Raw genomic sequence first — 24,296 nt, forward strand, 5'->3', positions numbered from 1 at the left:
TGCACAGGGGAGCCGAGGCCTTCGTCAGGCCTTCCAGCCTTTAGCCCCGGCTTCCTCCTTTGTTAGAAGGAAAATAAACTTCACTTCAGTTCCACGCCCAGCTGCCTGACCAGAACGCCGCCGCCGTCTGCCCGCGCCGCAAAGCCGCCTGTCTTCTCTCTCCAAGCCAGAGCTGCCACGCTCTGGTAGCCTGTCCGATGGTCCAATACACCGACCTTTGGTTAGATCGATGCCACTTCTTGAATCGTCTCATCTCCGCTTCTCCGCGTCGAGACTGTTGTGCACCCACACATTCGTGGCCTGCTTGAACTTGCCTGCTATTGTTAGCGTTCTAGCTCCATGTGTTTCGTATTATGAGTTTTTCTTTTAGTGTTTATTTTGATGGGTTACTTTTCACTTTCAGTTTTATTAAAAGTTTGCGTGTGTCCTCCAACAAACGGCTTTGTCCTCAATTGGGTTCTCGGAGGCTCTGCCTCAGAGAACCGTTAGAACCATTAAACAAAAGAACCTTTCATAACAATAAGCTACTAGACTTCCTCGTAACTACTCCTTCGGAGATGTTACCTTCTGCCACGGACCATATGTTCAGAGGCGTTCGGCTCTACGCCGTCCTTTTTTTCTATATGGTGCTCGAACCAGCACCAACCAGAACAATCACTGTTAAGGTTATCAGCACAGCATTTATTACGCTCACGTTGTGGTGGAGAGCTTGATGACAATTCGCTTTGGATGTCATCCTACTAAGGACTTTGGCAGCAGATTCCTTTCTTAAGTCTTCAACGAGACTAACTTGAAATTGAAATTGAATTTTATTTCTCGTTCATTCAAACGAGGGTAGGCTGAGACTAAAGGCATAAAGCTAAACTAAAGGCATAAAACTCCGACTTGATCAAGACCGTATGACTTCATAACATTTGCACGGCAAGCGTTGCACAACGTTACCGACGCGAACTCTCTATCCTCATATTCCACGTTCTCAAAACCTCCCCAGCAGCCATATACGTCACTACACCTGTCTAGCGGGGAATTCAACTTATCAAGCAATGTTTGGTGGACGACGTCACAACGGCGGACACCGCAATTGACCAGCCCAACTCTCGGCCTTTTGTCGAGTCACGCGTCGTCTTCGTCTCCCTCCGCTACTCCGGCATAATTCAGCTCTTCTAAAGTGAGCATGCGTGACTGCTGCTGTAATAATCGCGGCCAGAGCTCACGTACTGAATCCTCCGTTTTATTCAATCGTTCTTCACGGGCCTGCAGCTCTCGCGCTGCATATTTAGCATGCTCAAATGTACGCGACTCTCGCAGCGCTTCTATCTCCTCGGCTAGTTGATCTTTTTCGTGGCTTAGCTCCTTTTCAAACCAATTCAAAAATTCATCAGGAGGCATGCTAAGCTGCTCACTAAGTGAAACTAACTATTCCGGGTCCATTCCTCAGCCACGGCACACAAACATGGTGAAACTCTTAATGACGCTGAAGAAAAGAGCTTAGTCCTGTCGCGGACGCCAGAAATGTAAAGAAAATTACGAGGACGCTCGTCACACTTGGTTGTCCTGCCGCGCGAGGAGAAAAAGGACGCAGGGAAAACAGTCGAGCCGATGATGGAAAAATCTCAACTGCATTTATGAAAACTAATACCAAACTGCATGTACGTAAACTACAAAAATCAATCAATATGAAGCGAAAGAAACCTCTCCATGTCTCACATTTACCCTCAAATCAGCAGTGGACCGTTGAAAGTATAACAGCAGTCAGCAGTCCATCTCCTACTGCAGCGAGCTCCAATGTGCGGCGAGGTTCATTAGAAACATCATACGGACATGATGCCGAAGTGCATGGCCCTGCGCTTTCCAGGAACGCCGTCTCGGCAAACAATATCCTTCGCGCGCTCTTCCCCGAATTTGTTCTTCCTCTTCTTTTCTTTTTCTTTTTTGTTTGTTTGTTTGTGCGTGTGTGTGTGTGTGTGTGGGGGGGGGGGGGGGCTGTGATCAGCGATCGCAGGTAGTACGCCGATCTGACGCTTTTGGGGCCTCTCACAATAGCTTGAAACACGGGTGTATTCATACAGAACGTTTCGCGTCAGAATGTAGCCTCGCGACGAGTTCCTCCATGCCCCTAATTTCGCTGACACATGCCGGAACAGTGCGAAACGAAGTGGTGTTCGTCTGCGAGAAGCTCATGAGAAACATCATCCCCACCATCCAAGCGAGCATCAGGATCTCTCTCGATTAGAAAATCAACACCACTTGCCGTAGTGGGCGGCGCCCAAGATACGCGCTTATCAGAAAATCAGCAGCACCTGAAAATGATGAGGTTGAGTCGGACGAGAAAGTTCGCTACTTTTGGCGCCAAAATAAAAGAAGGTATAAAAATTGCTGCCAGCTGTTAGCGAACGATGGGACCAAGAGGCTTGCACGCGTGACAAGAATACAGAGAACTCGGCTGATACAAGGCGTAGGCATAAAATAAACAAAAGGGTCAGCAACGCACACCGCGATTACCTATGACGACACCTACACATCGATCCAGGAGATGTCAATCGTTATTTATTTATTTATTTATTTATTTATTTATTTATTTATTTATTTATTTATTTATTTATTTATTTATTGTGTTTATCTATTAACGAGCCTCGTAGGCTCCCGCCAGAGTATTATGTTAAGGGTGTTTATACAAGACATAATACAAGTTTAAGCATTGTAAAGTTAGAACTAAAAGGACTGCGTGCATATAAGCAGGATGCTAAGGTATACATAAAATAAGATGATGTGACATGTTAGCTAGCGAGTTAAACTCCAACTAAATAAACGGATGCAGGCACACGCAATAAAAGGGGACATATCGCAACAGCATGAAGTTATACAATAGTTAATTACAGATCATACAATAGGTACTGTACAATACGTACAATGCAATAGCTAATACAATAGGTAATACAATCGTGCAAATGATCATTTTAAGCTATAATAGAAAGGAAGTGCTTGCTAAATTTTACGTGACCTTTTAGACGGTGTCGCTATTTCCGCAATATTATTGTGTGCGAAATACAAACCGCACAGTGGGCTCACTGTACGCATGAATTGTCGGCCGAAGAACATGAACTCCACAGTCTTTGGCAGCACTCCCTTGTGAGCGATCCCTCGTGTTTGAATATCTTCATAATTGCAAATTTATCTTATTTCCTTTACGCTTACAATTGTTATCCGACGATAAACAAATAGTGAAACCCGTCAAAATGCTTGTTTGCTAAGTAGTGCTTTGTTTTCGTTCACATTATCCAAGTGTTCACAATAAAGTGAAACAAAGTTCTTCTGCAATACGGCAACTTCCTGTATTCGTGAGCACGTTCTTTTAATTTTGGCAGGCTTCCGAATAAATCTGGAATATTTTTCCGTGACAATACACCCTGTAATAAAGTTCGCAGTAGTTGAACACTGCTCTCCTATTGTGGTGCCTTACATGGAGCTCGCAGTCAAGTGTGTCTGTGGAGAAAAAAAAAACGAAATTAATTTTTAGGGCATCCATGCCTAAGTTACCAAGGTTGTATGAAATAACTTGTGAAGAAAATGTTTTAAAATGTTGGCGACTTGTCCAACACGTGACTACGACCAACAAGCCTAACACAAGGCAAACTGTGTATAGTTTAAACTGTTTTGATAAAGTTGTTCCTACTGAAATCAATTCAACAATTTTAAAGTGAAAGGTTTAAGGGCTCCGTTACGCAGAAAGCTCGGCGTCGCCGGCGCTCACCGTGAGCGAAAATTGGCTACCAATCACAGCGCGGCGTGCGGCGCGATTCTACCAATCACAGAGCTGCGCTGCTCGGTTCCTTGCAGCACCACCAGATGGCGCTCGCCTCCGCGACAGCGGCGGCGCCGGCTGTGCGGGCGCAAAAAAAAAAAAAAAAAAAAAAGAAACCAGGAAGCTCGGCTTCGTGCATACCGTTCGCCGCAAGCATTTACCGGCAACGATTACGGTTGCAGAAGCTGCAGCTGCCGGGAAACGTAAGAAGCAGTCAGGGACCCTTTTATGCTCTCGCGTGCTACCCTTAAAGGCGGAGCTTAAACGTCTCCCCAGCTTTTTTTTTTTTTTCACACGCGCAAGATCTACAACGAGGAAACATAATTCAAATTGAGAAGCATCAGGGCATCCGAGGGGTTCGTTTTTCATTACAATCACACGATGTCACAGACAATAATGAAGCCAGAAAAAGTACAGGGCAAAGTATTTGCTATGCTTAGTTGAAATATGGGAACAAAATTTGCAGTTTAGATCGAAACGCGAAGCACTGACAGCGATAACAATGTTTGGCATTGTGCTTCAACTCCTCGCACAGGGCTCTAACTATACGCCGGTGTGACTATACGCCGGTGCGACTATACGCCGGTACCACAAACGAGGGTGCGTCAAAATTTTTACCACCGTCAAAACTTTTAACAATCCGTCTAGGGCTTCTATTGGCATCTGAAGGGCGTCAGGACGCTGCCCGTAAAGAGCGTCGCCAGTGACATTACATCGCTTTCAGATTGTCAGCACTAATACTACTGCACTCTTTTTGGTAATCTCTACAAGGTTTAGGATAAAATGCATGCGCTACGAATGAAATGTGTTATGGCTTTTGTATGCGCGCAGTAATTTCTCAAAAAAGTCGGTCAAGTATATAAGACAGCAACTTTGACGGTTAGATAGTATAGCGTCTACCTTGCTTATAAGGCATGTATAAAGATATAGCACATACGTATACAGGGTGTCCCAGCAAACATTAGCCAAGCTGTTAAAAATAAGACATAGAATATCCGATGACGCAGCCAATGATATAAAGGTCTGGGAGGCGGCCCTGCTAGGTTGCTCAGACATTCAGGCCCAGAAGGCCTTGGTCTAGAGAGCCAGGCTGGCGGCTTCGACCAATGGTGTCCCGGATTAGGGACCCACGTAGTATGTAGAGCCCCACTATGGGGCTCACATCAATAGAGGCTTTTCACCGCCGCCACCACCAATGGTATTCTGTCAGCAGTTACTTACTGCACTAGAAAGATTTTTTAATAATCGAACTACCAATAATTACATGAGAATAATTTACCAACAATTTAATTACCGAATTGAGGGTGCGAATATCGATATAAATGTAATAATTCTGTCTTAGAACACCTCATTCATTTGTGTTCAGTGCGCTATGTCTCGCGTAATTATTTTTTCCGCGTTGAAACAAAACGCAACAAGGTTAAAAACAGCCGCGTGATTACGCGACAGCGCGCCGCGACACCAGTACCCCCCCCCCCCCCCCCCCTTGGTACCAGGCGTTAATCGGAAGAATTAAGCTTGCTCGATCTCTGCGTCATACGATCTATAATCGATCTCCGCGTCAGACAGTGAATTAGAAGGCTTGCTAACGCAATTGCCTTCCGCTTCATGGATCAGAGAAGCTTTCTTTTCATCCAAATTAAAGAACCTTTTTTATCCATTGTACAGGAGGAAATTGCGTTGGCAAGCCTTCTCTATCTTACTCTTTGACGCAACTTTCGTTTATCTTAGAGGTTCCATTGAATGCGCCGTTCTTTTGGCCTAACTGTATATAGTGTTTTCTTTTTTATTTCACGTCTCGCATTTATGACGTATTTTATGTCTCGCATTTCGTTTTTAATGCCTTTTTTTCCGCGTTACTGTTAATCATCATCTGACACACACGCATATTGTGCTTTCTTGGTTTTCTCGTTGTAATTTTTAATTTCAAGGTTCGTACGCCTTTGAAGCAAAGCATCCAGGAGTTGTTACGTTTTCGTTTGATTAGTTCTTCTCCTAGCGGCTTTCGTCACCCCACGCATGCTCAGAATGAAGCGTCTGTTATATGAAATATTCAAAAGAATGTTTTCATCATAGGTTGTCAGAACTGGCCTTGTCATATCAGATGGTGAATCCGTAGTTAGCAATTGCGGCACATACAGATGTACGGGTGATGGCAATAAAGGCTAGTTGCAAGTCAGCGCCCGTCATGTGTAGTATGTGTCTCTGTGCCTGTGTTTTTTAGCGCTGCTTTCTCAACCGTTCGACCATGAACCAATCGACCACACCAAAGTTATTGTTGAGATTTTCCAGCTCTTCCAAACTAGACAGTCGCGATTTCAGCGACGGTATGAGCGCTGAAGGATCGCCCTTTGCTTTTGGCCCGCCGCCGCCACGCGAGGCCGCTGACGTTCCAAAACTCAACTCATTGTGCGGCGGCAAGACGAAAAGAAGCACAGGTTATCACGTGATTCACGTCCGTTAAAACGATCACTGTTGGCCGTTGTTTCGTATAAAAAGAACCAGCTTCGTTATTTCTGGGCGAAGTTAACTCACTGTAGCGAATTGGCGGTGTAGACTGACGTTACCAACAGAGTGGCCAGTAAAAAGTTTTACATTCGAGAGCATGAGTCGGCAACACGCAACCAATCTTTAAAATTTATTTTGAGGAAAACTAAACGATTTAAAGTCGTATTTTTGGCACAGATGGCCACTGTGCAAAAGAGAACGTATTTCCAAAAGTTTATCAAGGCCAGTGGCTATCGAAAATCGCCGGAGTTGCCCTTTACTGCGAAAGATTTGGCGTCGGTACGCACGTCCTGTGAGTTATCATTTTCTCTAGTTTCGTATTTCCTTAAAATTATAGTTCTTCTTTTCAAATAAACCTAATACAATCCTGCCCTTATGCTTTCTCTGCCTTCGATGTCCGTTTCTTCGTATGGTTGTGGTAATGGTCTTAGCACTCGCATGTAGCCGCATTGAGTATTTTTGTGTTTGCCTAATGAAATCATTCGTAAGGGCGAATAAGGTAATTATAGTCAATATATGAAGGTTTCCATTCAAAAATGGCTGCTGGAGTATTTCACGGCCCATTATCTCTTGCGTAGCTGTTTTATCTACGTTTACAAACACCCATCAAATGAAAAAAAAAGAAAAAGATTTAGAAGAACGCCATTGCTACACCTTCTGGTTGAGTGCTATCGGCAGTTGCGAACATCATCACGCACTCTGCGAACAAACTAAGCGCGTTCCTTGTCAGACCCGGAGACCCGCAATTTTATTACGCGTGAAGAAGTTTCCAAGCGCGAAAGTGAACGCTCAGAAAAAAGGGATAGAAACAAGTAAAAGAAAACGACAGGAAGAGCTGTGCTGTCGTTTTCTTTTCCTTTATTTTTAATATGTTTCTACACATTTTCATGTGTATCAGATTTTGGCTATAAAAACCTCTCTTGACAAACGACGACCAACTAGCACGTCTCACCGTCTTACTGTGATTAGGTGTTTACCCTGGCGCGAAGCATAAATTCATGCTATGCGCGAGGCTCATCTTTGCCAGTGGTCCAACCCTCTCCTGGAGAGCCGGGTAGTTTCTTGCAAGGATAAGCAATTCGTGAAAGCCATCTTACCTGGTACCGTGTTTTGTAACCAGACTCTTTAATTTCAATTCATTTCGCACTTCATAATTCACTCATAAGCCGCCACAACGCTTGGCGCCACCGCATATGCCATGATTTACCACTCGGTAGGAACCAACGTTACACGACAAGGATCACTTTTCAAACTTCTGTGACTGCGTGGACCCGCCACCAATTCTCGCATCTCGTGGCGCTGCTGTCGCACTTTGCTCGGTCAGCACGGCGCAGACGGGGCGGCGAAGCACTGTCCGCGGCCTGTTCACGTTGTTTGGCGGTGTGTATATACGAGTACATGCGTGTTTTGCTGCAGTCTCGGTGCTTCTTGCGACACTCGTGTGCGTGTTGGATGCCGTGTGAAGTTTGAGGAGTTCACCGCCCGTACCATCAAATATTATTTTTATGCGCGGTTCCTGCCGCGAAAAAGCGCAAGTAAAGTCTGCTCGCAAACGTGCGAAGCTCATGTAGTTTTGATCATTGCCCTTGTGAATTTGGTGCTCTGATGAAAGAAAATACTGCTAACTTCATGTGTGTGTGTGTGTTTTTTTTTTCTCACTCCGATTTTTTTTTCGCTTGTGCTGCACGTGGCATAACGTCATAATGGAGTTAAATGTTAGCATGCAGGTGTTCCCAGAATTATTGCCTCACCCGCGGCTTTCACTAGGTTGGACAATGGTTCGGGTGAGCGAAGAGCTGCACGTTCGGACGTGCACCTTTTGCGCAACCTGCGGACACGTTCGCACCACATGCCCGGTGTGCAACGACAACACGAAGGCAGCATGCATGCGTTGCGCGGGAGAGCACCTCGGGAGCAGGTGAAGTGCTGAGAGTGTGTATATATCGAGAGAAGGTGCCTTGGGGGATTTATTCCTACTATTTTAAAAGAAGTGCGTAATCGTCGGTGAATTTTTTTTTTCAAATACGCTTGCATGTCGTCGATTTAAGTTGAGAAACTAGCATGTTCCTTTCGTGAGCATGAAAGTACGTCAATGCCTCGACAGATAATTTAGCCTTTAGTCTAAATGCTGCTAAAAATTAAGGCTGCTGAAGTGGGAGCTTCGGAAGGTTGGTATGACATAGTTGAGATTCTAAAACAGCGCAACAAGACGGGGTACCAGACAAAGAAAGACGCAGATGGAGAGCCGTCTTTATTCGTCACGTATCCCGCCTTGTTGCGCTGTTTTAGAATCCCAAGAAAATAAATAAAGCTGCATAAACTTGCTTGGCACCATGTGAGCACCACTTAAACCTCTTGTTAGCTTATGTAATGTCTGTGGCTGGTGTTGCCGCAGACTGCGAGCTAAGGAGTAGCGCCCCATTTTAGTTCATGTATCGGGCATAATTTGTTCAACCATGTCTGCGAGCTATACTCAAGCACCAATTACGTGAAGCAGTCACATATGTTAAAAAAAGATCCAAAAAGTGGTAGGTATGTTATGTATGAACTGCGCCTTAGTACGGCGTTTCAACCGGCATTCTTCTCTTTCATGTCGAAAGCGGTACTTTAGCATGCGGCAGTTTCTTCGGTCTGCCGGACGCAGTCGTTGCTGTGCTTCCGGCTCTCCAGTGAGATGAAACCCCCGAATGCCTGTTCGTCGACTTGGCGCTGTTTCCCGGGCGCCGCGGCCGCCTACCTAGGCGTCATGCTACACGGCCCTCCGATTGGGTCGTGGGGCGTGACGTAGGGAAAAAGCCCTTGCGTTGTCGCGGCGCTCGGGGAGTCGAGCAGCGGCAAAGACGAGCGCCGGTCACTGGAGGCAAGCGGCAAGGTACGTGAGCGACCATTGCGATAGCAATTATATGAACACTCCAAGCGCATTTATGCCGTCGTCGTAGCCGTGAGGTTCCGTATAAAGTCCAACGGCGCTAAAATTGTCGCCGCGTGCCGCTGTGTGTGCAAGTGAAAGCGTACGAGGGGAGCTGGCCATCGCGGCTCAATGTAGCGAACGTAAGGGAGGAAGGCAGGCCGGAAGCGCGGGGTCCTCATTCGCGTGCGCGAGTAGTAGTAAGTGGTTCGTGTGGAAAGGGAAATGTTGGCGCTATCTTCTGCAGCCCTTGAGGGAGCACGGCTCAGCGCCACGGGGGCGAGGCGACGGAGAGCGAGGGGGAGGAGGTGCATTCTGCTCTGTCGGCTACTGCTCACAGCGCGGCCGCGCCCTATCGTGTCTTGAGAGCTATCTGCGATGCGAGCGAAGCTCGCGCCCGCGCTGGCCTCATCTTCAAAGCGATCTGCGATGAGGACAAAGTGCATGCGCCTAGTGCCGCCAGCTTCGTACGCGCTCTGCTTTCGACGTTTAGTACGCGTTGAAGCCAGACGAGAGACAGCGCGAAGGTCAATTTGCCCTCTGCTGCTGGCGCGCTTTCTCACTCAGGCGTTTTCACAGCGAGTTTCCGCGGTTATCGAGCGAGATGTGTTCACTGTTTACCTGTGCGCGTGACACCGTGCTTGTCTATATAGTTAGTAAGCGAATGTTTACAACTTTATACGGCCAATTAAACTACTATCCTTGCTTCATATAACTGTCTACTAATTTGCTATCGCAAACGATACTTCAGATTTTGGGCAAAAGTGCGACTTTTTTGTGTCCTCAACGCCCTGGCCTTGAGCCATGCAAGTGCTTTGCGAGCTTGCGTCACTGTGACTTGCTGAGTGGTTCTGCGTGCCGACCTTGCGCTGGTCGCAGATGCTCGGTGCGTCGCATTCTGTGTGTCCGAACCGTCGCTGACAAGAGTCGGTGGCGGAAAGCGCAAGGTCGTGTCTGCGAACACATCTCGGCCCGCATGTGCGAACCATTGTTCGACGCGGCGCGGTACCTGCCTCGCCCCGCCATGGGGGACTGTGGGCGCTCAGTGGTCTCCTTGCGTTTAAGTGCAGTGTTGTACTTATTGGCGTAGTGTTCTAGGCAATAAATGCATTAACTGTTCTGGACGTCTCGTGTTCCTGCGAGAGAGTACGGCAAGAGCCATCCAGGCCTTTCGGCTCGGTGCTCGAACCTGCGGTGGGTCTATCGCCGCACAGCCGTCGTGCCGCGTCGTGAAGCCCACTTTTAGGGTGATTTACCGATGCCGCCAGGGGAAAATTAGAGCGAACCCACAAGCTGGAACACTCAACCGCGGCAAAGTGACCGATATGACGCATATTTTATTTCGCTTTTGTGTACGCGATGCCAATAAATGTGCTTCAACATGTAATTTAGCGTCATGACTGAAGTGCTAGATTACTGATGTGACTTCTAGAGAGCATCAATGCAGGGCCGCCAAAAACGAAATTACGTTGAAATATGGATGCTGATTGCAGTGGTGTATTCTGTGTCGAAGGGCAGCATGCGCATTGCAAAGCCTGAGAATCGTAGAATAAACGAGCATGTAATTGCGTTCCTGAATGAAGAGGGCGCATCAGTACTGCGTTTCTATATGAATGCATGACTTATTCGGTTAACTGGTATTTTAATATTTAGTAAATAAAACAAGTCGTGCAACATGTTACTTACTGTACTTGTCCAATGTGTAGACAGCGCAGGCTTCAGTGGCGTTCCAATATCGTAACGTGTATGACGTCACCTCAGCTCCTAAAGGATAGACGCTTCGTCAGAAGCATGTTCAGCATGTGCACTCACCACTCAGTATGTTCAACACTGCTACCCGGCATACTGCTGAAGTGTTTTCTAATGTTACTGCTGGTCATTACTGGTTTTAGGTACTTGCAAGATTTGCTAGATACCGTAGTATGGTATCTAGCATGCAGTATGCTCCTCTATTTAGAGCACAATATATGCAGCTGAACGCTCCTCCTGCGGCGAAGCATTTAGAGGCGCCACTTTTCATCTGCTTCACTGCGGAGTGGTGTTGCGCGACAGTGAAAAAGTAGATTTACTTGCGTGTATAATAAAATTGCTCGCGTAATGAATAATAAACCTGCAACGCCTGTCCTAGAGAATTTTCTGGGTGACTTAAAATAGATTCAAGTGTGAAGTTTAACATACAGACCGAGGTCAGCCGTGTTACAGAAACAGTCATACATACGTGGTGCTAAAGGGGCAAGCACTTTTTATCGAAGCGGAGACAGGCACTTGAAGTTAAACTAGACTTTTTCAGAAATGATCTGCAACAAAAATTACTTCAATGTGTTCATCAAAAGCGGAGTTATTGACTATCAAAGATGACCGCCTGTGATCCCCATTCGGCGGTGCTCCCGCTCCTTCTTCAACGCCTTGCACGGCGAAGCGTACGGCGAGCGGGGCGCGCCGATAACGCGTCCGCCTACTGAACGCCACCTTGGCACGCAGTTAAAATTTGATTTTGGATGTTCACGTAGATTCCACTATTTCTGATTTTGGCACTTACGAAACGCCAAACGTAATGCCCCTGAACCTTCGAAAAGCAGCGAAAGGCTTTCATCTCACAACCGTGCTACGCAATTGGACGACAACTTCAGCGTGCTTGCTGGTTTAGTGCAAGAACAGCTGGCAGACGAGGCGCGCCTGGCTCGCATCGTTCGCTTTTCTCTAACGGATAGCACGCTTATATTTCACTTGTTTCACCCGTGTCCTCCACCGAGGCGGCGAGATTACTAGGTGCCGTTGCTAGCCGCTCGGCGAACACGTTGTCGACGCGGCGAGTAATAGGATCGGAACGAAATCAAAGAAGAGAACCAGGGGCCAGATTCACAAAGCCTTTCTTTCGTAAGTGCTCTTTGTCATTGGTGAGCCGCCTTAGATAATAATATTTCATGCATCCGCATTGGTGGAAATTCTTTCTTACTAACAATTTTAGCGTAAGAAGTATTTGTGAATTCATGTCCAGGCTCTTTTCTCCTTGTTCACCCAAAGGGAAAATAGGGGAACGCTATGCTTTCACGTTAACTAACACATTGGCCTGTTAAAGTCACATAACTGCATAAGGCCACGTGACGCGGCGGGCGCGCGCATTTTGAACCATTTTTCGATTGGACCAAACCAGGAGTCGCTGCAGGCAGTTAGCGCTACTAGTTAGAAGATCCAGGAGCTTTGGCCAAACAAACTAGGTTACGCTCAACGAGCAGCAGTGCGCTCAGCGAGAGAGCTAGTCGCGGCACGTCGCGGCGTCCCCGGTAACTACGCTTCGTAGCAGACTACAGCTGCATACAACTGTAGTGCGCATGCGCAACATGCGCACTAACGTTGTGCACGACAGGACTGGAGTGCGCGCTCGCACTCATGTGCTCCAGTCTGGCCGTGTTACGTGATGTGTACTGTCTTTTTCCTACACGAGCTTGACCGACGGATAGCAACTATATCGAACTTGCACATTGTGAAGTGCTGTTAAGAGCTCACTACGAATCGATGTCTCACAAGGCGTCTAGACAGAAGCGACCAGGAGGGAGCGCGCGCTAGCAAGCGTACATCTGGTCAGATCTTACGTTTCGCGTTGTTCGAGGCGGCTTGATTGTCCAAACTAATAGAAACTAGTGAAACCTGATGGCTACAACACTGATAAGCCGTGTGGCCAAAGTTTCATTCCCAGGTGGGCGGGCACGGCCGAGCATAAGCAGAACATAGTTGGGATAGGCCGATAGTAGTATTTCAGCCTATACTTATGTCCACTGCAGGACGAAGGCCTCTCCCTGCGATCTCCAATTAACCCTGTCTTGCGCTAGCTGATTCCAATTTGCGCCTGCGAATTTCCCAACTTCATCACCACACCTAGTTTTCTGCCGTACTCGACTGCACTTCCCCTTTCTTGGTATCCATCCTGCAACTCTAATAGTCCACCGGTTATCCATCCTACGCATTACATGACCTTCCAAGCTCCATTTTTCCCTCTTAATGTCAACTATAATATGTCAACTATCCCCGTTTGCTCTCTGATTCACACCACTCTCTTCGTGTCTCTTAACGTTAGGCCTAACATTTTTTGTTCCATAGCTCCTTGTGCGATCCTTTACTTGTTCTTAAAATTCTTTGTTAACCTCCAAGTTTCTGCCCTATATGTTAGCACATTAAAATAAAGGCGAGCTAATATTTTAGATTGTTCCTGCGAAGAACCGGATAACATGCGGAACACCATTTCTTACTGTGGCAAATATCCTAATCAGCCTGCCAGCAAAAGCTGAAAAGAGAACTGCAGATCCCTATTAGCAGACCACTGTCGTTGGAAAAACTCGCGTGGATGGCCAGCAAAACCACCACAAAAGCCGGTAGTGCGTGCATTTGTTTATTATCTTGAAACAAACAAAATAAATAAACTATAATCTCTTAAAATCTTTACAATATTTTAGAATAGCGTGTATTATTTCGGCACTTTTCCTGACTTTTTCTATTATTTATTCAAACGTGCACATAAACATATGCTATACTTGTAACTATACGGAGCATATTATTATAAAGTTATGTTCTTCCAAGTACATTATAACTTTTTGTACTTTGGCGTAAGAAATGTTTGTCTGCATTTTAAATTTGATATTTTACTTAAGGGCTACCTTGAACCTTTGTTTGCGACAGAGCTGCGCCACGAATTGTATATTGTCTCCAACAACCTCTACTTAAGTGCTTTTTATGTAAATACGGCTTTAAATTTTCGTACTGTCTCTCTTTCAATTGCAGCTCGGAACAGAGGCGGAGCAGCAGACGCCGTTATGCAAGGTTCTACTGTGTTATACAAGGTTCATATGTCTCCTTATTTAAATATATATAAAAAGCTGAGCAAATTAACTGCATCTACACATAGTAATATGGCGTCAACGTATTGATATGCAGCGTCATCTTAACACGAGAATCTCACAATGCGTTTATGCAATTGATCCAGTGGCCGTGCATACTGCTCCGCTTCTCCAGTGCGCCTTCGGCCAATTTCACAAAGCTTTTTGTTGCTCTATCCCATTGGCTAGCCGCGTTTGCTAATAATCTGTCTGTCATCATGGTTGTCTGCAGTTTTTATTTGCGAACACTTTTAGCGTAAGTACTTTCTTTTTTTATGAATACAATGCCCCGGTTCGCTCTCGAAGCGCAAGTGTCTGTGGTTCTTATAAGCACCCTTAATTTTATCATCTAAAACCAAGGGACCATTGAAATAAACCCTTAGCACGGAGGTCCAGGTCTAGCTATATGAACGTTGTTACATGAAAAGTAAACGAAAAAAATTGTAGGGAGTCCATAAGCTATGAGAGTGAACGCTGTCGTGCTACCAGAGGCAGCAAACAATCATCATCGTCATCAGCCTATATTTATGTCCACTGCAGGACAAAGGCCTCTCCCTGTGATCTCCAATTGCCCCTGTCTTGCGCTAGCTGATTCCAACTTCAGTAACTGTTAATTCCTCTCCTGCGATTTCTTCGGGCGTGTATTCCTGTTTTTGCATAAACACATTGTGAGCTCCTCGTGTTAAGTTGACGCTGCATAACAACACGTTGCATACAAAGGGCATCGTGTGTGTCTGGATTCGCCAAATGTCCTTGGTTGCAATGCATTCGTCGCTGTCATTCTAACACACTCGTCCACACTCTCAATAGTCCAGACAATACGCTGCACGTTTCAGACTACCAATGTAAATGGCGATAATAAGTGTGGTAATTACCTGGCCAGGTACTTACACCCATGTACGGGCCATCTGGGCCAGCATCACCCAATTCAGCATAAAGATGGCGTTGGTGCCTGAAAAATTATCATCAATAAGTACGTTTGCAGTGAAAAATGAAGCGGTATTTTGCAGGTGGGTACTTTAGTTCTCTTTTAAATAGACCTGAATATTCACACGAAAAGACAATGGGAGTGCTCTTACTTTTCCTGATGTTTGCGAACGCGCATGGTAGCATAAGGCATATTGCCACCGATAGCGCAAGTATTTATGTGATTGCGTTTTCTGCGCGCCCTTGAGGTGCGCACAAATCTTGCCTTCATTTGCACCTTCTCTGAATTGCTTTGACGTTCGAAAGAATGTGTTGTTTTCAAATAAACCATTTTATCCATGCTGCTGTAACAGTGCAAGTGCGACCTACACTTATACACAGATGGCTCTGTCATCTAAGTAGGCGAAGACCACTGTGCAGATCCGTTCTACACTCACTATCTGAGATGTGAGAGTGTGAGAGTTACTACAGCCTGAATTGTATAAATTGTAAATGATCTCTATCGCTAACTATTGTATAAGTTCTATTTTGGTGAATTCTTGTATAATAAGATTTTTGCTCCTTTTCATTGTTTAACCTTTTGTAACCCCCCTCACGCAATATTCCACCTCGGAGCCTGTGAGGACCTTGAATAAATAAATAAATAAATAAATAAATAAATAAATAAATAAATAAATAAATAAATAAATAAATAAATAAATAAATAAATAAATAAATAAATAAATAAATAAATAAATAAATAAATATACGTGGTCTGGCCGCGGGTCTGTACAGCCTGGGTGACAGTTGTGGAAGGCGTGGCAATAGCTGCTGTTTTGCCCAGACTAAAGTCTTTGTTTCCACAGAATGTGGTTCTCCTTACCGACGCAAGCACCGCGTCGCAACAACTCTACCGTCTTCTAGCGTCCATCAAGTTCCCGCGCAAATACCTAGACCTCATGAAATAACTCGGCAACAAAGGCTTCGCACTAAACAAAGGTAGTGATGGGGGCTTGGTGAATCGTCAGGAACACTTTTGATGCAGCCTTCTCGTGTCCATGTTACGTTTCGCACTGCACTGGAAGTGTTCACAGTAAAGTTTGAGTAGATTTCCTCCCTCATTGGTATTGCTGGCAACGAAGACGTACGTAGAAACTCCACTGGAGTTGTCTAAGCATGCCCCCAAATTTCAGTTGTACCACCCCAAAATTTTAGTTGGCCCACCCCAATATTTAGTGTTGACCTACCTCCAGATTTCTAGTTGGCCACCCCCAAATTACAGTTGGCCCACCCTTAAATTAAAATTGGCCTACTTCCAATTTTAAGTTGGCCCAACCCTCCTATAGGCGTCACCATGCATCTTCTATGGAGCCCTATGTATCCATATGGGTATTCTCTCTGAACATTTCTTTTAACAGCGGAGCTGTTTAAAATCGAGGTTGAACCGTGCCGTTACGTTGATCAGTTTTGTCAAGCGAGGCGAGTGAAGGAGTGGAGAGAGAGTGGTTCCGCAGAAAGTCATGGTCCCAAAGGGCAATTCAGTTAAAAGACCTGGCATTCCAAATCCCCTTTGGGTCACTTTGGGTTCCACCTCATATGCCTTGTGCAACCAAGAGCTTTAGTTGAGACGGAAGCGTCACTTCTATATCGAATACGAACAGGATCTGCTAGTACACCAACAGGGTTATTTAAGACGGGACGTATCCATTCTCCGAACTGTACAGCATGGGACAAGACAGGAGACATTGAATGCGTTCTATGGTCGTGCCCGAAAATCCAAGATAAAAGGGATGCTGTCCCGGAGAATCTGCAAAAAAAAAAGGACCTTCTGTATGCGTGTCTGCACCACCTTGTATTCCCCGAAGGATTAGTTATAGCCTGCAAAGAAACTTCGTCTCCTTATCGCATTCTCAAGAGAGAATGGTTAGATGCACACGTGATGAAACACCGCAGTGATATTGTAAGAGACGTTTGGGCGGAGCAACTGCCGGCCTTGATCGCCAGGCTAAACACACATGCTCCTACAACCCACCACCACCACCACCATACTGCTAAAGTTCCGGTCGCACCTCTTTGGCATTTAAGTTTGGCAACAAAAACGAAGTATTTGGTCCAGTCATTATAACAGCATTTATTGCACAGCGAAATTATCCGGCCTTTTGTATTCCCGTATTCGCATAAAGGAGGTAAACTTCCCCTCGGCCACCTTTTTCCAGAGTGCATTTTTATTAGGCAATCAAATAAAACTAGTCTTGTGAAGTTAAGATGTGGAGCAACGATTTGGTTTGAGTTCATAAGCATTTGTGTAAAAGTTATGTACTTACGCTTGCGAACACAACATGAAGTCTTTGAAGAACTCGTAATTAGTAAGGTTTAGTTCAAGTTTTCGGTAATATGCGCAAGTCACGTATTCACTGCCTTTATATTCAACATAACTGCGTTGATATATCCAGGTTCTTTCATTCGTATTCAAGGCCTGAAAGAAGTTCTATAGTTATTTATAGAAAGCGACAGGCATGCAGCGCTATTGAGGCACACTGCCAAAACATTTCAATTTCATGATTATACACAAATATAATTCCTAGTATCACTAACCTTAGAAAACGTCACAGTAAAGGTGGCACATACCTATTACGGAATAATTCGAGCGCTAACTATAAGCTGTCAACATAAATTTAAAGGCTTCATTGGTTGCAATCTAAATAACACCCGAAGGGCGAACATGAAGCAAGTGTCATATTAAGCCGCAGTCTCGTTTGCATAATACCTCTGGAACGTGCACGCAGTTGCGTTAGTCATGGATGTTTGCTTAAGCGCGTGACTGCTACGCTATTCGGTTTGACTTTCTGGGTGAAATTCGGCAGAGTTCATTACATCATTACACTCGAGAAATTAGCAGCGTCACCTTTTCACGTGCGTGGAAGACGTTATAGAGTCCTCGCATAGCTGGCTTGGAAGCAATTGCATGTTTTTTGGTTATTCTAATTAGCTAATCCAATTGGGTAAGTTAGGCTAAGTGAGTCGTAGGTAATTATCATAAGTAAGTTAGTTTATTTAGTTATTCTGAAGTGCTGCATTTTTCAAATTACTGGTCTCATTACCGCTTTTAGGGAACTGTTAATTTGTACGCGTGTCATAAAAGCAATCTAAAGGGAATGACCTCGCATATTTCCTACTTATACAAAATTTCGAAAGCATTTTCTGAAACACGTGGTATAAAATAATAGACAGAGCAATGCACATGTTCTAAGCAGAAGATGGGGTACGGGAAAGGGGGGGGGGGGGGGGGTATTTCCGTAGCGGCATGTTGACCAAGTTAAATCGAAGGTAATAAGTAAAAACAGAAGAAGGAATGATGAACAACGGAAAGCAAGCGAACGGTAAGGGCGTCTTGCACGGATTATTCAAGCTAATCTTTCTTGGCGGCTTTTCCCGGACCCTGTTGACCACGGCTGCTGCTGTCTTTCCAAATAGAGAACGTGCGGCTCCACCCGATTCCATTATACCTACAAACTCAAGAATGAAACGTGCGCGTAATAGTAATCCTTACCGCTTTCTTTCGAGCCATACATCTATCTGCCTACCCTATCCTCGCCATTCTTCCATCGCCCAATACCTAGTATCGCCTTCATTCTCTTGACGTCGCGACATCGACGTCTAAGTGCGTATGGATTAACTGCTGTGTCCTTACGGAAAAGCCTGGGTGCAGCTTAAATCATGGACATAACTCTTACGTGACTGTAAATTTGGGACCTGTGCTGCGCATGAGCCATAAACGTTACATGAAATTACAATTTCTACACGATGAGAGAGACAACTGCGCGCATCGAATTTAATTTGATGATATTTAATTATCTGATTAACAAGAGCTTCGCCTCACATAAATTCGAACGTGGCGCTGGATTTGCAAATTTTTGTTTTATTGCCGAGAAACTTATCCGTGGCTAGAATGTCTGGCGATTGTTACACCAAGTCGCTGCACAGTACGTTTTCGAGGCGCCTAAACGTCTCACTTTAATTTTACCACTCGACAGCATTCATTTGTGCTTTCTAACCATTCAAAAATTAAATTTTGGGGTTTGATGTGCCGAAACCACGATCTCATTATGAGGCACCCCTTAATTGGGGGACTCCTGAATAATTTGGATCACCCGGACAGCTTTAGCGTGCACTCACTGTACAGTACAGGGGCTTTTTTTTTTTTTTTTTGGTATTTCGCTTCCATCAAAATGCGGCCTCGGCGGCCGGAATCTGATCCCGCGACCTCGTGCTGAGCAGCGCAAAGCCGAAGCCAGTAAGCAATCAGGGCGGGTCGCTTTTTAACCATGAAAAACGGTAAAGTTAAACGGCTGCTATCCGCCCCTAGTTGGAATCGTACAATGGTAAGACCAAGCGCTTTGTCGCGTGCACAGACACCGGAGCACTGAAATGTTGGGATAGCAGGTGTTTCGACAGTCAACGATTGTTTGGTCAACGGTGTGCAGCACCTGCTTTCCCTCCGTGCTTGAATATAGTCTGAAAACGAGAAAGTCCGCAATGGCCCGATTACAGCTGCAGCAGCCGCAGACATAGCCGAGGGAATTTTGTAATAAATCAGTGAAACGGCGATGGCGGGCCGCAGATCGTAGAGCATGATTTATTGGTACTGGTGTAATGTGCTGGGCAAAATGGTTAAAAGCCAGAAGCAAGGGTATGCGAAAACTTTCACATACCATACAATCTCGGATCATGTAGTAGCGATGCGTGTGAATGAAAATATACGCTTGCCCCCGGAATTACATCGGTTATGAATGAGTGTGCGTTAACGGAAACGTATTTCCAAGAAACAACGGAAAGAACCTTTTCCTTGTCAGGGCTGCCCCCTTTTAAGATATTGTAATGGTGCCTGTCCAACTCCTAGAATATTGGCATCCTTAGTTCGAACGTTTACACCACTTATAATGACATACGCACCTGTACTGATTGGTGGCTACGACGGTTGTCAGGGCCAGTCGTGTTTATAAAATGCTCGCCTTCATCATAAATAATTTTTATGTGCAATTGATACAACTGAATCAGCGGTCCTAATATTTCCATCTTTCGTTACATTTATTTCCATGAGGCTTTCCGTATTCCACTTTACTAAGGGCATGCATTGTCTTTACATGAAGTTCATTAAATATAACTTCTAAAGAATTCAATTTAGCTGATGTGGCACAATTAATAATGTCTAGCGAAAATCAAACTTTGCTTCTCCGTCATCTAACCATGTGTTACCAATTAACACTACGTTGCTCTGCGATGATTAGTTGGGTGGTCATTCAATTGCTTTACTAACTTTATTCAGTATTAGGTGAGAACCGAGAACCCGAAATTCTTTTCAGAGTAGACGGCTCTTAGACATTAAATTACTGTGTTTGTCACTTGCCTAAACTTGCATAAGTACTCGACCGCCATCCAGATCTGTTGGTGGAAGTTATCGTCGGCGCACTTCGGACAATTTTCTTGCAATGAATATGAACCATGCACGTCAAACTGTTTCATTTGAAATACCTGCCGCTGTCTTAATGCGGCAATGCTGTTCTCAAATCACTTTAGTTGTATCTCGAGAACGCAGGATCCGAGGGCGGTAGATAACACGTACGTTAATACGCTCACGGGTACACAGCCCCGAGCAAACTACTCGTTTAAAGCGGCTTCTCAAGGGGAAAGAGAGCCGCTTCGCGGCTTTCTGTTTACGTTATGAGGGGAGAGTGACTATACACGAGAGTGACTATTCGTGACTATGCACGAGGCTGGAGTCGATGGCGGCTGCAGGAACATGTGCACATAGTTTACAGCCGCTTTCCGCCGTAGACATTAGGACTCCCTGTCTTATATAATTCACATAGTAGGTGTGGGACGCGTGCATGAGCTTATTGTATATTTGGCTTTTGGCTTTCGAACAAATTTGAAATATTCTTTATAGACCCGCGCCTTACGCATCGTTTAGATAGAAATGATTAAGTTGTGTCTATTTTTGTGCATTTTTTGTGTCTAGCGACGTGGAAATTCATTGCGTAAATTTCAATAAACATTCGTGCGGACGTTGTATCTAGACATCGTAAAGCACAACTATGAATAATGCTATTAGTAATTTTTAGTAGTTGTGGAATGACAACGCTACTAAAGTAGGTGACCATTCTAAAATGGCAAGAGGCATGAATATCACGCAATGCTGAGAATGGTTTCGAGTAAATTTCTAATATGCAAATTATGAATCTCTAATCGAGTGGCTGTTATAAATACTTACGTCGATTAGATCCTGAAGATTCGCCGCAGAAATTGCAGCAGCCATTTGAAGAAAGGCGACTAGAAAAAGGCTCATCTCGTTGATAGAATGGCTATTTTATATAGGTCGTCTACCTGAATGGGAGAATATTTCACGTAAACACTGGGAAATTAAGCCACCCGCCGGGGTGGCTCAGTCAGCTAAAGCGTTGCGCTGCTGAGCACGAGGTCGCGGGATCGAATCCCGGCCCCGGCGGCCGCATTTCGATGGAGGCGAAATGCAAAAACGCCCGTGTGCTTGCGTTGTAGTGCACGTTAAAGAACCCCAGGTGGTCAAAATTAATCCGGAGCCCTCCACTACGGCGTGCCTCATAATCAGACCTGGTTTTGGCACGTAAAACTCCACAAAGAAGAAGAAGATGGGAAATTAAGCCAGATAAGACGCCTCGTCTGCCAGCTCGGGAAAGCTCATCAAAAACCGCTGCATGCATTAGGCTGAAGAGGCTCAAGAACTGTTAAACACATTTACGCTGAACAGTATCCCTGCAGGTTTACCTTTGTGTCTTCAAACTGTAGAAATGATATGCGTTCTCATACGAAGATTGTCCTGGTGTAATGCCTTTCTTGTCACCTTAGCCAGAATTTTCAGTTTGGTTCTGTAAGCGATGATGTTAGCTCCAAGTATGGCACAAACGTGCACTCCTTTGCGACCAGTGTTGCGACGAGATAGATTATATATGTCTTTATTTTCCACCTGCAATTCTGCTAAGAAATGGAAAAGCGACGCATAGGACAAGACAATGCGTAGATGCAGAATAACGAATATCCATTCATTTGCTGCACAAGTACTTGCGCATTTATATTATATATATTTTTTTCCTAACAAGCAACACCTGCCGTGCATACTAGCGAACAATCAGTGAAATTTAGTTCGAGATAGTTTGCAAAAAAAAAAAACGGATTGTTTCGCCATTATCCATGATTGCCCAGTGTAGGACTTACTTCGTGGAATTCTTTGGCGCTCTCAAGATTGTATGGGTTAACTCGCGTGTTCAGAGGTGGAGAAGCAATTCACATTCAAGAATCTGGTGCAATAATCACAATTTGTTCCACATAAGTGATTTGATTTGCATACTCTCCGGTTACGTTTTGTGACTGACAATCTGAGCATTAAAGTGATTAGTTTAAATGTTTTATGCGATTGCATCTCAGGAAACAGAATTGTGCTACATGTCACACGCGATATTAAAAAAAGGATTAAATCTTAAAAGAACCATGTATCTTAAAATTATCCAGATAATGGACATGACGTATAACTCTTACCAATATACGTAATATACGGTTTGGATATGAAGAACACTGCAAAAATGCTTCGAGTGTGTCTTGCAATTTTTGTTCGGCGATCGCACAGTATTTACTGAAAAGAACGATGCGCAACTTTACGGAACTTCACGCAACTTTTTGTATTAGTGCAACGTATTATGAAGCTTGTTTCATTGCGTTTCTTGTGCTGAGGAAGAAATGACATGTAAAATTATTGCCACTTGATCGCACATGGCGTTTCGCATAATCTAATAAGATGGCGACCCCTCGCTCCCGGGGGGGGGGGGGGGGTCGCCATCTTTAATGCTCAGATTGTCAGTTACAAAACGTAACCAGAGAGTATGCAAATCAAATCAATTATTCACGTGCAATGAACTAAGTAAGCCGGGACCGGCAGTAAATGAAGACGCATACGGGTTGTCCAAAGGCTGAAAGAGTCCGCTAGGGAGAAGAGAGGGCTTCGTACAACGTAGATACAGGTCTCAGAAAACAACGTGCCGGCGCAGAGACTGGTTCAGTTCAGTTCAAGGCAATCTCTTCGCCATACGTGAATAACCATCGAAAAGTGTTGCAAGACACTGGAGAATGTAGGTGAGAACACGAGAACGTCTTCGAGGTAACAGAGGCAAGTGGCCATTTTCAAGACGCGAGGGAGATAGCCAATCATGCCTTGGAACGTCGCCGGACTATTACTCAGAACAAATGGCAGCACTTTGCATTTATCAAGTCCGTCCGGTGTTACGAAGATGTTTTCCTCCCAGTCGCTGTACTCCTTTGCGATTTGCCAATATTCCGAACCAAGGTCGATGCAAGCGTAGTGCTTCGTGCTGTGAAGAAAATCAAGCAGGTCATTGATGGATGAATATACATTATTAGTAATGCTGTGCAGGGGGCTGAAGTCCACGCAGAATCGGAATGTGGTATTTACATTTTTATAAGTATAAGCAGGAAATCCCAAGGACTGAAAGAAGGCTGGATGATGTCTTTTCCGAGCATCTTGTCCACATCCTTCTGATTAACGTTACTTTTCACCACTGGCCTTCAATAAGGATGTCCATGAATTTCCACACGAAATATCCTCATACAAATCAAATATATATCCGCACGACGTTAACAAGTGGAGCAGATCTTGAAAGGTAGAAAGAGGACGAAGCTTTGGCAGGTTTAGTGACGTTGTCTTGTCGCACGGAAACGGTCCATGGCGAATTGAGTGCTCCTTAAAGACAGACACACATGACAGTCTGATGGCCTGAGGCGCCACAGTGGCGATGTTAAGAAGTGCGAGGTACTTGTAGTTCGCAACCATCACAACTTCACAAGGAAGAGGGATGTTGCGCCTCATCACTATGTCTACAGTCGGTGATAATACGCGTCACATTTGGGTACCGTTGGGAACGGACAACATAATGACCTATGTGCTGAGGCTTCCGGTATCTGATGAACGTACTCTATGGAACCCAAGTATGCGAGCGGTATGTCTGTGGCATCGGCGTCGAGAGGAAGTTATAACCGGAGGGGACCAGTGGCACAATGAGTTAGAGCAGAAGGGGACGTCAGAACTTCACGGCCAAAGATGAGTTTATATGGGCACTAATGCAGTACGGTGAGCAGAACTGTAATTTGGTGCCCAACGATGCGGAAGTCACAATACACATTCCAGTGACGCAATGGAAACTGCCCTCGGGGACTTGTACAAGTGAAGAAGCAGGCATGAGAATTTTGCGGAGAT

The 24,296-nt window shown here is 45.0% G+C and overlaps 1 long non-coding RNA gene across 2 annotated transcripts in view; it reads right to left on the reverse strand.

Annotated features, from left to right (window-relative positions):
- The window catches only part of LOC119432908 (uncharacterized), a 116,636-nt gene extending 94,660 nt beyond the window's left edge, over positions 1–21,976 (reverse strand). The window contains exons 1-6 of one of the 2 annotated variants that reach the window (XR_005188202.2): positions 21,800–21,976; positions 21,267–21,379; positions 17,320–17,471; positions 14,965–15,041; positions 10,905–10,982; positions 3,337–3,483 (exon numbers count right to left, since the gene is read on the reverse strand). This is a non-coding gene — a long non-coding RNA (uncharacterized LOC119432908). Of the gene's footprint in view, positions 1–3,336; positions 3,484–10,904; positions 10,983–14,964; positions 15,042–17,319; positions 17,472–21,266; positions 21,380–21,799 lie in introns of those variants that run through there. The other variant, XR_007464470.1, reaches the window with a different exon arrangement.
- Between the last annotated feature and the right edge of the window lie 2,320 nt (positions 21,977–24,296).

The sequence above is a fragment of the Dermacentor silvarum genome, chromosome 11 (assembly GCF_013339745.2).
Source record: "Dermacentor silvarum isolate Dsil-2018 chromosome 11, BIME_Dsil_1.4, whole genome shotgun sequence".
NCBI lineage: Eukaryota > Metazoa > Arthropoda > Arachnida > Ixodida > Ixodidae > Dermacentor > Dermacentor silvarum.